This window comes from Manis pentadactyla, chromosome 6, assembly GCF_030020395.1.
Source record: "Manis pentadactyla isolate mManPen7 chromosome 6, mManPen7.hap1, whole genome shotgun sequence".
Classification (NCBI taxonomy): Eukaryota; Metazoa; Chordata; class Mammalia; order Pholidota; family Manidae; genus Manis; species Manis pentadactyla.
This window is the reverse complement of record NC_080024.1, coordinates 95,528,860-95,542,141: the sequence shown is the minus strand read 5'-3', so window position 1 is coordinate 95,542,141 and position 13,282 is coordinate 95,528,860. Positions and strand designations below refer to the sequence as shown.

Here is a 13,282-nt window from a genome sequence, read left to right as displayed (position 1 = left end):
GGTGGGCTTCACCCAGTGAGTTGAAGGCTTTAAGAGAAATGGCTGAGGTTTCCCATAGAAGGAATCCTCCTCAAGACTGCCACATCGACCCTCACCTGAGCCAGCAGCCTCGAGTGGCCTGCCCTCTAGATCTCAGATTTACCAGTCCCCAAATCATCCTACCATCGAGGGAGCCAATTCCTTAAAATCCCTCTTCCCCTCTGTGTCTGTCTGTCTGTCTGCCTCTATATCAAATTGAGAATTACAGACAAGAATAGAATTCTCTGCGGGTAAGATTCCTCAAGGGAGGAACAACCTAAGACAGGCACAGTCGCAGGGGGGCCATCAGGTGAGAAATTGGGGATCAACAGAGGTGAGGCTTAGAACCTCACCCCCCCCGTTCTGAGAGAAATCTTCTGCATATGTGGATGTTTTGTTGCCCTGGTCTAGCTTGGATTAACACATAGTCTACAGGCACACACCTGATCATCTACATTTGCTCTCTTACAACACTAAACTATGTTTTCTACCTTTATCTTGTATCTGCCTACCACTTCAGCATTTTATTAAAAATAATAATAATAAAGAGAGAAATGTGGTATCCACATATAAATCAAGTATAAAAACCAAATGAGTATTCATATTTGAACTGACTGTTTAGAGTTCATAATGCATGAGCAAAACCGAAAGTTTCTGTGATGACTGCCCTTGTACTGTTCACTATGAAACTTATTCATTATGTAAGAATTTGTTCTACATGTAAGAACTTGTTTGTTATGCCTCAGAAGATTGGAGACTGACGAAAATTGGGCTTGGGGTGGATTAATGATTGTGCATTGAGCATTGACTCCCCTATACAGAATTTTGTTGTCGTTAGCAACCATTTGATCAATAAATATGAGAGATGCCCTCACAAAAAAAAAAAAAAAAAAAAAAAAAAAAAAAAGGACAGACTTCCAATGGTAAAATAAATAAGTAACCGGGATGTAATGTATAGCATAAGGAATATAGTCAAGATATTGTAACAGCTTGGTAGGGTGATAGCTGGAACCTAGAATTATGTATGTAAATGTTCTACCACTGTGTTGTACACTTGAAACTAATGTAATGTAATACTGTGCGTCAACTACCCTTCAATAAAAAATAATTATTTAAAAAAAAAAAAAAAAAAAAAGAATAGAATTCTCTGTACTCCAGGAACACCACTATTTTTAAGTTTCTCTAACTTTACTTTTCTATGCATATGGAAACATTTTATTCAAATGACATCATACTGGATATACAATATTCAAAACTTTTGATTCTTGCTTTTGTCCCTTAATATGTTAAAGTGTTCATTATCCTATGCCCTTACATATTTTTAATGTGATTTTTTGGCAGTTACCAAATAATCCATCCCATAACTGAATGGCAATCTGTTTTACTATTTCAGTATATCTGGGCCTTTGGTTTCATTTTATTCTTTAAATACACAGCACTCTCTCTTGCTGTGTATTTAGCTAGCTAGGTGCTGTCTTTGGAACCTGAAGTCTCTAGAGGTCAGTATCAAAAAGCATGGCATTTGGCAGATGTACATGTATCTGCAGACTCAGCAGGTCATACACATTAAATATGTAGTTTCCTGTGTGTCAACAAACAGCGTAGCATGGGTCCCACTGGGTGCTGGAGCTCATTATGAATACAGAGCTTGCTGCCAATTCAGTGTTAGCCAGAGTGAATCTGACCTGGTGTCAAACAGCATCACAGTTCTGCAGCTAACCACAAATATCTGAACCCACCACAGAAAGGTTTTTGTGGCGGTGCTGTGGACTCCTGGTCGCTGCTCCTATGTCATTGTCAGTATTAAAACCCTGCATTTGCTTTTAACTAACATAGTAATGTCAGGAACTTGTCCAAAATTTGTTTAATCTACAAGATCCGCATAAGAGTGAGACACAACAAAGAAGATAACAGGAGGGAAAGGGATTGTGAACAGGCCTGTGTGGAGTCTCAGCATGAGCATGCTCTGCATTCTGTGTTCACTCATTTACATTCTTAATCATGAGATAAGGCTAAATGTGCGCTCATGAGTAGTGAACAGAGTAGATGTTCTTGGGGAATAAAGAAAGCACACAGTAACCTGGCAAAATACACTGATGTTTCTCCAAAGCGCAGCTGACTTGGGGGTCGCAGGGTCTGATTCTCCCGCCTCTGCGGAATTCGCCCTCCATCTATTACCCTCACATACAGAGGGCCTGGTCCAAGTCCCCAGGGCCAACGTACAGCTCCCAGCAGCTGGATTTCTCCCAGACAGTTAAATGGCATTTTTTCCAATTACTCTTCTCAGACTTTAGACAGGGGAAGACATTTTGTGAAATGATGGTAGTAATGGCAAGAGTTAATTTGTGGATGTGGTTAAATGCATTTGTAGCCATGCCTTGGAATGTAACATGATTGCTCTTCACTGGTACAGATAGCCATTGTCTTAAAGAAACTAATTTCTAGGTTTCCTGTTCTATTATTTTAATATACTTTCTGTATTTCCTTCTTATGTACTTATTTGCCATAGCTTAGAGATAACTGTTAATTATGAATGTTGGCTTTTATTTTTCTAACTAAACTTAACCTTCCTACCTAAATACTGCTGGGAGACTCATTCGTATAAGATGTGTCTGTGGTCCTCAGTAAACCCATAGTAAACGATGGCCGAGAGGCCTTCTCGATGCAGGACTAAACTTGTTGTGTGTGTGAAAGTAACTATCTCACAATAAACTTACATTAAAGTGAGTTTTTGGAAAAATAAATGGAATTGCTAAATTACAGAGAAATATAATATGGTAAAGATTTAGAATTAAAAAAATAGGAAGATAATTCAAATTGAGACATGAGTCTATCTGTTCCTTTATATATTCATTCAATCATTCAAAAATGCGTTTATCATTCATCATGTTCCAGACACACTTCTACACACTGGAGCTACAGTAAACAAACCAGACAAATATTCTTGCCCTCATGGGCTCACATGCTAGTGGGAAGACACAGGTCCCACAACTAAAATAAACTCCAGCTTAAAAAAGAAGAAAGTGTCCAAGCACTTGAAATGCTAAATAATAAAATGCCACAAAACTATGATGTAAGAAATTTCAAAATGTAAATCAGTATTGTTTGGCATTATTTAATTACAAAATCTTATTTATGAGATAAATGGTTAGAAATAGAACTGTATGAAACCTGAAAATTTAGCTAGTACATTATGTGCTGATTCTTAGTAAGTAAAAGGTAAGGAATTGGGACAAATGGCATGGAAAACATCCTCATAACTCAGCAGGAACACTTAGCTTTGGCAGATCGGTAAATACTCAACATGGGTGGGGGCGGGGTGGAGGGCATCGCGCCAAAGCTTTGTGATGCTCCTGATTTCTGAAGGACGGACATGTGTATAGCAGAATCATAAAACATTTTGATTTCTACAGTTTCTACAAACCCCCAACACACACAATTTCCACAGTATAATAAATCAAAATAAATGGCTGTCTTGAAAAAGCAAGTTTTTAGGTGTGAAAAGGCAGAATGTAGTATGAGAGAGAGTAACTATCTTACAATAAACTACAGTCTAGATGACACTTAAGAAGTAACAAAAGAGTAAACATGGAAAACCAACCAAGGACAACAGACTTCTACAGAAGCCAAGTAGGATGCAAAGCTAACTTACATGTCCAGTTAATCAATCTAAGATTGTTGAGTGATGTCTTCCCCTTATGCAATGGTAAGCTGTTCCTTCTCATCATTTCATTATTAATAATTACAAGTGTTAAGCTGTTGTGTTAATTTGTCTTTAGATATTTTTTTCAGAGCAGCAGTTGTAGAAAGGGCTGCAGATTGAGAAATTAAAGATACTAAGAAATAAGTATTTCCAAGTTCTCCTGAGCTTCAGAATCAAATTTAAACACCCACTAGTCATCTCCCAGGAATTCCTTGGGCATTGATGACTTATGGGATTCTAAACTGAACTTTCAATCTTGCTCAATATCCCACTTCTTCCTCTCCATCCACTCTGACTAGCAAGCTACAAGCCTGGAATCTCTTTATCTCTCTCTTTTACACACACACACACACACACACACACACACACACACACACACACACACACACACACACACACACACACACTCCTACTGAAGACCACATGCTTTGGTGATCTCTCCCGTCCATTACTGTGTCCTCATCAGCTCTCCTCTGGACGATACTGTCCCTCCATCTGATCCTCCAGACTCTGGCCTCCCAACCTCCAGCTTACACTGTCTCTGAAAACATCTTCCTAAAAGCAGCCCTGTTTCTAAAAACACCTTTGCTCTAATGTTAGTTTTGGCTTGCTTCTGCTGAAACACTCCTACAAGTAAAACATTTCTTATCTCACATGCACAAATTCATTTGTAAATAATATCAATACACATCTACTGCATTCATATGTTATTAATATATGAAAATGTAACAAAGAAATTGAAATTTTAAGAGTGAAGTAAAGATGAAATACACACAAACCCACTTAACCAAGGACACATATACTGCTAGTAAATTGCGAAAGGAAGTTAGAGATCTTTCTCAGTGCTGTGGGTCTAGACCCTCCTCTCAGAATTCCTGTACATGGGGAGTCCCTCTGTCTGACATGCAGACTCAGCATTAGCACCAGAGTCAACCCCTCTGTCCGCAAGTTCCTCCTCCTAGTCCAGACCCCCAGGTTACCACTGCTCCCACACTCCAGGTGTCATCTCACCTGCCCTGATGTGTCCTCACCCCACTTTGCAGAAACGGCGGAACACACCAGGCCTTCCCAGTCCACCCCAGCCACCTCATCATTCCACACACCCTGTCCTTCAGCCATACTGAGCTCTTCTGCAGCCCCAAATCCCTGCTCATATTTGCTTTCCCATTCCCTCACTGGAATACTTGGCCCATACACTCTGCCTCATCCCGAACCATCTCACGTGATACACTCTTCCCACCCTTTAAGACCCAACAAAAATGTGAACACTTCTCTCATATTCTTCTCGGCTGTCCAGTGTTCTCTCAGCATTTCATTCATGCCTTTTACTAGCCCTCAAGCAGCAATGTACACACGTCCACCTCTCCCTCTACTCAAAGCCCCTTGAGACAGAAGTCCCCGCAGGTCACAACACTACCTGACATATGCCTGGGAGGAGGCAGCACAAAACTGCTGAGCAAATGACAGCTTGGCAAAATTGAAACAATATTAAAATCAGAAGAGTGAAAAATGAGCTGATCTCTGTTTAAGAGTCAAAGACCATTAGAAAGAAGATTCTGAGGAGACACAAGAATCAATTACCTATTATTCTCATGCTGGTTGACCAACTCGTGGGCAAGACATAGGGGCACTGCAAAGAAAATGCAATTGGTAGGGTAATGCTAATAAATCAAGAAAAACTCACCCTCTGCTGTAACTATATGGTTTTCAGTTTAGTATTACCACCTCCCCCATGTGAAATGGATCCCGGGGCAGACATTGCTCAACTCATCAGAATTTCTGCCTTCCCATCTGCTTCTGAGTACACACCTGCCAAATGACCACGTGGGTTCTCTTGGCCAGCATATGTGGAAGTGATCAGTGTCACTTCTGGGCGACAGCATTTCAGGGTTGGTGCAGTTTTCCGCACTCCCTTCCCATACCACGGTGCTTGTGGAGAAGTCTCAGGAGTGGAGCTGGCTAGAATGATGAGTTGCTGTGATAGCTGCCTGGAGATTTTTCCATGAGCAAAAATTAACTTTTGTTATATTAAACCACTGATATTTTGGTGTTGTTTCAGCAGCATGAACTAGACCCTTGACCTATGCAGACTCTTATAGCTCATAAATTTCACACTGATTATTTATGTAGCAGCCTGCAGCTGCCTATGTGGCTGTTGTACCTAAGCCATGTGTACACATGAGTCAGCCCCATCACTGAAGGCAGCCTCACAGAAATAGCTGGGATGATCACACCGTGTGCCAGACACCCTTGCGAGGCTCCTAGATCAGTTCTGAAAGCATCTCAATGCAAATCACCATCTTAGCTTATTCCCAAGGAGGAAGGAGTTTAATTTAGAACACACTGAAATGTCTAGGCTAGTGGGAAATTTGGTGGAAATGCCTAGCAAATAATTGGTAATGCAGAAATGGAAACAGGTTAAAGATATGGCTATAGATTCAGAAGTAATTTCCACAAACCTGAAAGAAGACGTAAAACGTGAATAAAATTTCCAAGGGAGTTGGCAGAAAGAGAGAAAAATTAAAAGCCAAGAAATGAGTCTTAGAAAACACTCATTTGGGGGACAGAGAGGAGAAACAAGGAAGGAAGATAGAACCGTGATGACAATGCCCATTCATTTTGAGAGCTAAGAATACCATGTCTGCATTAATAAATTAGTTTGAAATTAAATTTCAAGGATTTTAATGAGGATAAAAAATGTATTTACTCTCAGATATTAAAATAGATTGCCCATCTGGCAGGCAGCTGGACATTATCTGTGATAAAAAGCAAACGACTTTTTAATTCAGTGTCCCACTACCAATTAATCAAGACTTAAAGTTTTGGAAAAGAAACAGAAGAACTTTTAAACATGTATGATTTACTCTGCATCAGTCGTTCATTTATTCAACAACCTCAGTCTGTGCATGAGGCCCATGCCAGGCTGTGGGGTGCAGATGTGGCCTCGGGCCGGCTACCACAGCTACTGCATTTCAGCACTGCTCCCGTGTGTTGGGCTTTGTGCTAGTTTTGCTCCTGCAGGAATGCCGCCGAGGTAGGCTGCTAACATTCTGAACCCTGGGTATGCGTGCCAGGCCCAAGGTGCTTTTTATGGGTTTTCCCCTTTCATCTTCAGGGCCAGCCTATGAGGACGATATTAATATCATTCCTATTTTACAGCTTGGGAGGCTTAAATGCTGAGAATCTTGCCTAAGGTCACAGAGCTATCAGGTGGTGCAGTAGGCCTTCAGGTGGGCCAGCCAAGGCCAAAGTGGGCGCTCTAAGCCTTGCTGGGTCCTCAAACCAGCAGCACGAACCTTACTGAGAGTTTGCTAGGAATGCAGAATCTGTCCCAACCCCAGACCCACTTAATTAGAGTTGGGTTTTAACAAGGCCCATTTAACAAGATGACCCCTCTGCACTTTAAAGTTTGGGAAGCCTTGTGCTAAGTCACTCCACTGTGCACACTTCAGTTTAGCGGATGCTGGAGGGGCGGGGATGATCTTTCCAAGTAGCATTTGGGGGTGGGTGTGGGAGAGGTTGTGTGTGCTCTCCAAGGGCAAAGGGAATGATTCAGACAACAGGTTCTTGCAGTTTCAAGCACTAGAGATCAGCGAGGGTTGGGACCACTTCCAAGAACAGCAGATACTGAGCTGGGTCTTGAAGCCAGAACATTTTCTCAATTCATTTCATTAAAAATAGGTGCTGCTCCCTATCTACAGTAGCCAAGAAATGGGAGCAACCTAAGTGTCCATCAGTAGATGAATGGATAAAGAAGAGGTGGTACATATACACAATGGAATATTATTCGGCCATAAGAGGAAAACAAATCCTACCATTTGCAACAACATGGATGGAACTAGAGGGTATTATGCTCAGTGAAATAAGCCAGGCGGAGAAAGACAAGTACCAAATGATTTCACTCATGTGTGGAATATAAGAACAAAGGAAAAACTGAAGGAAAAAAACAGCAGCAGAAGCACAGAACCCAAGAATGGACTAACAGTTACCAAAGGGAAAGGGACTGGGGAGGTTGGGTGGAAAGGGAGGGAGAAGGGGAGGAAGAAGAAAGGGGGCCTTACAATTAGCATGTATAATGTGGGGGGGGCACAGGGAGGGCTGTGCAACACAGAGAAGACAAGTAGTGATTTTACAGCGTCTTACTATGCTGATGGACAGTGACTAATGGGGTACGTGGGGGGGACTTGGTGAAGTGGGGAGTCTAGCAAACAATGTTCCTAAAAAAAAAATTCAACTTAAACATTAAATATGTACTATTTCTATAAATGGTAATTATCCTAATGTATTTTGGCCAAACCTATCCACAGCCAAATGTTTAACTTGGAAATGATTCACTTAAAAAACTTCGTGAATATCCACCTTGATTTAATTTTGATAAGGTTATAAAATCATCAGTGATTTCTGCTGATGTATCTGTAAAATGTGTCTGAAAGTATCATAAAAATTACTATTTAAATATGTAATAATGTATAAATTCTGCAAAATAAAAGCTCTAAGTTGTAAAAAAAAAAAAAAAAATAGGTGCTGCTCCAAATGGACCAGCGCCCACATCAATAAGCTGCAGATAGCTTCTCCAGACTGGGTTCCGTGTTCCAAACAGAACTCAAATATCAACCGCACCAAAAGATAGAGTTGAAACCGCAGTAGAACTTGCTAGTATTGCGTTGTTAGCCCTACTGTTCGGTTTAGAATTGCCTTGTTTAGTTACTACTACTCAGGACAAACTGCTTTGGCTCGTGGTCAGCGTGCCCCTCCCTAGCTGTGAGCACGAGAGCGGGCAGTGCAGCAGCGCCCCCAGGCCCCCGCGCCCACCTCCTCCCACGGGGTGGGCCCAGCATCTGCACCCTCTGCGCCCTCGGCTGGGGCCCCTCTACAGCCCGCGGCCCGTCTGCTAGGACCCCTGCACCTCGCGCCCCCTCGGTTGGCAGCCCCTGCACCCCGCGCTCCCTCGGCGGGGCCCCCTGCACTCAGCGCCCCAGGAAGGGCGGTGCAGCTGGGCGGCGGGTCACGTGCAGCCGGGGCGGGGCCAGGCGGGCGCGGGGAGGAGAACACAAAGTCCCCGGGCGCCCGCGCAGGGCGGAGGCGGTCGCCGAGCAGGTGAGTGGGGCGCCGGGAAAACGGGGCCACCCGCCCGCCCCGCCCCCACCCGGGACGCCGTCGGCAGGGGTCCCTGAGCCCCGCCGGAAGTTGTGCGGGGTCTGCACGGTGACGTGCAGAGGGGGTGCTCGGGACCAGGCGCCTGGCCGGCCGAGGGAGTCTGGCAGGTGCGCGGCCGCAGCACCCGGACTCGCGGCTCTTGGCCTGGGAACCGGGGCGCTGAGGGCACCCGCACCCCGACTCCCGCGGAGCCCGGAGCCGGACCATGGGCAGGCGTGCAGGGGTTCTGGCGCTCGGGAGCTCCCGGCTCGGCCTCCGTGGGGGTTGCGGGAGCCCCCGCTGGGCCAGGAGCGCTCGGCGGCGCGACCCCGACGGGCTGGCGCCTGGGTCGGTCGCAGCGCATCGCCCGCCGGCGCTGCCCTTCTGGCGCGGACCGGAGGCCCCTCTCCGGCCCCTCAGCCCGCGCTCACTCGGCCCTCCTCCCCGGACTGGGAGGCCTCGCCGTCGGGGCGGGCCCGGGCCGCCTAACTGCTGCGGCGCAGCTACTTCCCAGAGGACCGAGCGCGGCGGGGCGCCGGAGCACAGCAGGAGGCGGCCGTTAGACGGCGGGACGGCGTTCACCCGGCAGCCTGGGCCGCCCGCGCCCCTGCTGGAAGCTGCCGGGCCCGGGGTCGGGCCGTCGGGGGCAGCGACGCCGCCGGCGTAGGGGCCGAGCTCGGGAAGGGCCTGCCCGTCGAGGCTGCACGGCTCCTGGGGCGCCGGCAGCTGATCAGTGTCCGGGGCTCCCCGCGGTCCGGGTCTCCCGGGGCTGAGCCGCGGTCGGGGCCTGGCCGCCGCCGCCGAGGACCGGGCGCAGCCGCGGGGGCGCTGGCAGGGCAGCAGGAGGGGCGGCTCCTGGGCGGGCGTTCGAGCAGACCCGCCTGGAGGAGCCGCTTCCCGCCCGCCGCCTCACCGGGTGCTGGCGCCTGTCGGGAGGGAAACCCAGCCCACGAGACTGTGTCATTCCCCTGGCGGGAGGCACTCACAAAGTGCTGGCCAAGTGTGAACTGGTTCTTGTTCATGAGTTACTCGAGGTAGAGGGGATGAACTTGCCGCACATGATTCCTCAGTGCAAAGGCAAGTACTGTTTGATTACACACCCAAATGGATTAAAGGATCTGTTTAAACAGAAATGGTCACACCTAACATTTTGCATGAAATTTTATGTTTGCTGTTAATCAAAATGTCTTGCATTAGAACTTAGTTCTGACTTTCTCTGCCTACTTTCTTAAAATAAGAGAAACTATTCACATACATCATGCTCTGACTTTTAATCAACTTTTGGATTAAGTGAAGCCTGGACAATCTGAGCCATTGTTGGCTTCTTAACCAGATAACCAACGTAAGAAGTTTTAAAGTCTTTACCCCAGTCGTAGAAACCTAAGTCCCCAAGGCATGACCCTAATAAGATAACCTGCATAAAGACGTACAGTTTATTAAAATTATTTTTCTTACTACCTTCAATTTTTATACCTCTCCATTCTTTATTATTCCTCATATAACCATGACTCTGTCTACCATTGCCTAAATGCTTTCCTCCTGTTCTCGCTTTGATTTCTGTGGGGACTGAAAGGAAAGGAGCGACACACAGCAGCAATTCACCGGAGAATTCCGCTTTATTAGGGAAAGGTGCTGGGTTATATAGGAAGGGGCATGGGGTGATTGTGGTGTTACTTCTACGGGGCTGGTGGCTATTGGCTAGGTGCTGGAATTAGGGGGACGAGGGGTGATTGGGGTTCAGGTGGCGCCGGTGGGAACCGAGGACCCGGAAGAGAAGCAGGAGTTTCGCCATCTTACGGGTGGGGGCCCTTCATTCCCCCCTATCTCCTCTATGGGGTTGTGGACGTTGCTTTCTCTCTGACTGCTTCCTGCTGAACGGGGGCGGAGAAGGGAGTGAGGGCTTGAGGACTGGGAGGAAAGGGTTGATAGGACTTCCCACAGTAAGGACGAGTAGATGTGGACTTCTTCAGGTTGGAAATCAATGAAGGTTCCCTGTAACTATAGGTCGAGGACTTGTTGATTCTAATGGTGCCAAGAGGATACGGGTGCCAGAAGCCAGGCGTCTGCGGCCATTGTTTCCAGGAACAGTTTCCAGCGGAGAGAGGGGTCCATCTCAGCGTGTGGTGAGGAGGTTACGTGAGGGTGAGGGATCTTCTGTGGCTAAAAGCTGGTAGTTCCTGAGTAAAAGCTGGTTGAAAGTTTGATTAGAGATTTTACCGACTTGGGATTTGATAAACTTTACTATACAAGGTAAGAAGAGACAGGCGAGAAGAATGATTATTATAGGGCCTGCAATGGGCCACAGCCAGGTGAGGAAGGGGTTTGTTAGTATTGAAGAGAATGGGTTGGAGGAGTAATACTGTGGATACTGGGAGTTACCCATGTAGTGAATGGTGCAAGACCAGTAGGGACATCTCCGTAGGTGTCTGGCCATCGCCTGCAACAGGCTAGTTTTTGGTCATAGAGGAAGCAGAGGTAGGGAGAATAAAGGTAGCTGCTAGTGAACACTTCGGTGGAGGGAGGAAAGTGGAGGTATAAAGGCTCAGAGCAGCCTTTCAGAGGGCAGTCTGATGTGGCAATGAGGGCAGTAATTTTTGTTTGATGCTGTGTGTAAGTCTGTCTGACTTTGAATCACCATACAAAGGAGGCTGGGGTGGCGGGGAAGACAATAGGAATGAGGAAAAAAAGCGAGAGAGAGCGAGGGAGCAGTAAAGGAGGAAAAAGTCATGATTTGGGTATGGATGGCAAAGGGGGTGAATGGGATTTTGGAGGAAAGAGGACAGTAAGGTCAGGAGTCTGGAGGGAGGGAGAGTCTGTAAACTTTTGTAGGTTAAGAGGTCTTTTAGGTGATGTGGGGACCGAATGGTAAGGGGCTTCCACAAGGGCTCAACGGAGCTTAATGAAGGAGTGTCGGGGTGAGGTGGATAATGGTTCTTCAGGGGGGCCCTTGCTGAGGTCGTATAGGGGTCTTGCCAACAGGGAGAAGTTAGGGATCCACACTCTAAAATACTCAGCCAGGCCTAGAAAGGAAAGGATTTCTGTCTTGGTTTTGGGAATGGGCAGGTCAGAGAGGAGCCGTTTTCTGTAAAAACTCTTGGGAGGAGGGGTCCAGAGGGATAGAAAAATAAAATGCGTCCTTGAGATCTAGGACTGAGAAGTGGGAGGCCGAGGCAGGGATCTGTGATAAAAGGGTGTATGGATTTGGGACTAAGGGATGGATAGGGACGATGGCCATGTTGATGAGGCGAAGGTCTTGGACGAGGCAGAAAGATCTGTTGGTTTTTTTAACAGCTAATATGGGGGTATTAAATGGGGAGTGAGTGGGTCTGAGGTAATTTTTGTTTAAAAGATCTTGAATGATGGGTTGGAGGCCTATGAGGGCTGAAGTGGTTAGGGGGTATTGGGCCTGACAGTTATACTGAGAGGGGTTACGTAATTTGATAGAGGCAGGAGGTCATAGGGCTACGGAGGGGCTTGTAATGTCCCAAACTTTGGGATTTACAGGGTGTATGAGGGCGGAACTTGAGCTTTCATTGGGTAGAGGGGGGTCGTCGGCTATGAGGGCCATCAGAAAGGGAGTACTGGGGGCTGTGGGAGTGGATATAGTTATGGAAACATGGAGGAGAGAAAGGATGTCCCGTCCTAGTAAAGGGATGGGACACTGGGGCATAAACAGGAAGGAGTGGGAGAAAGGTATGGGATTGTCTTGGATTGTGCATAAAAGAGGGGGGTTTTTAATGGGAAAATCTGTTTACCTCATACCCCGACTATAGGAGTAATGGCAGGCGTGGTAGGGCCCCGGTATTCCCGCAAGACTGAGAAAGTGGCTCCTGTATCTGGGAGGAAGGAGATGGGGCGACCGTCTACTATTAAAGTAACCCTGGGCTCCTGTTTGGTGATGGAAATGGTCGGGTGAGAAGCCCCCAGGCCCCGTCAATCTTCTTCTGCCAGCCCCACTACGGCGGGCTTAGGGTGGGGGTTGTTCGTCCAGCCTCCCCTTCGGGTGGCTGGGCAATCAGACCCCCAGTGGCCCTTTTTGTGGCATCTGGGGCATGGGGTGGTAGGAGATCTGGGGGACGGGCACGCCCTTGACCAATGTCCTTCTTTTCCGCACTTGAAACAAGCTCCTGGGGGGGGCTTGTTTGTAGAGGAGTGCCCAGGTTGTGGTTTTATCAGCTGGGCCAACATTTGGAAATTGACCTGATCAGCCTTTTGTTTACGGCGTTCTTTCTCCTCCTCTTGGTTATGGAAGACTGTAAAGGCTACTGTTAGGATCTCAGTCTGTGGGGTAGCAGGGCCCTGTTCTACCTTTTTGAATTTAGCTTTAATGTCGGGGTAGCTTTTGAGCTAGGAAGTATGTCATAAGGACATGTCTCCCGTCAGGCGTTTCTGGGTCCAGGCTGGTATACTGTAATAGGGCATGAG

The 13,282-nt window shown here is 46.8% G+C and overlaps 1 protein-coding gene across 4 annotated transcripts in view; it reads left to right on the top strand.

Annotated features, from left to right (window-relative positions):
• The first annotated feature begins 8,730 nt into the window (after positions 1-8,730).
• The window catches only part of MAPRE2 (microtubule associated protein RP/EB family member 2), a 149,576-nt gene continuing 145,024 nt past the window's right edge, over positions 8,731-13,282 (top strand). The window contains exon 1 of one of the 4 annotated variants that reach the window (XM_036885133.2): positions 8,731-8,818. The gene's annotated coding sequence lies outside the window, so the exon portion shown is untranslated. The remainder of the gene's footprint in view (positions 8,819-13,282) is intronic. The other 3 variants (XM_036885140.2, XM_036885172.2, XM_036885181.2) reach the window with 3 other exon arrangements.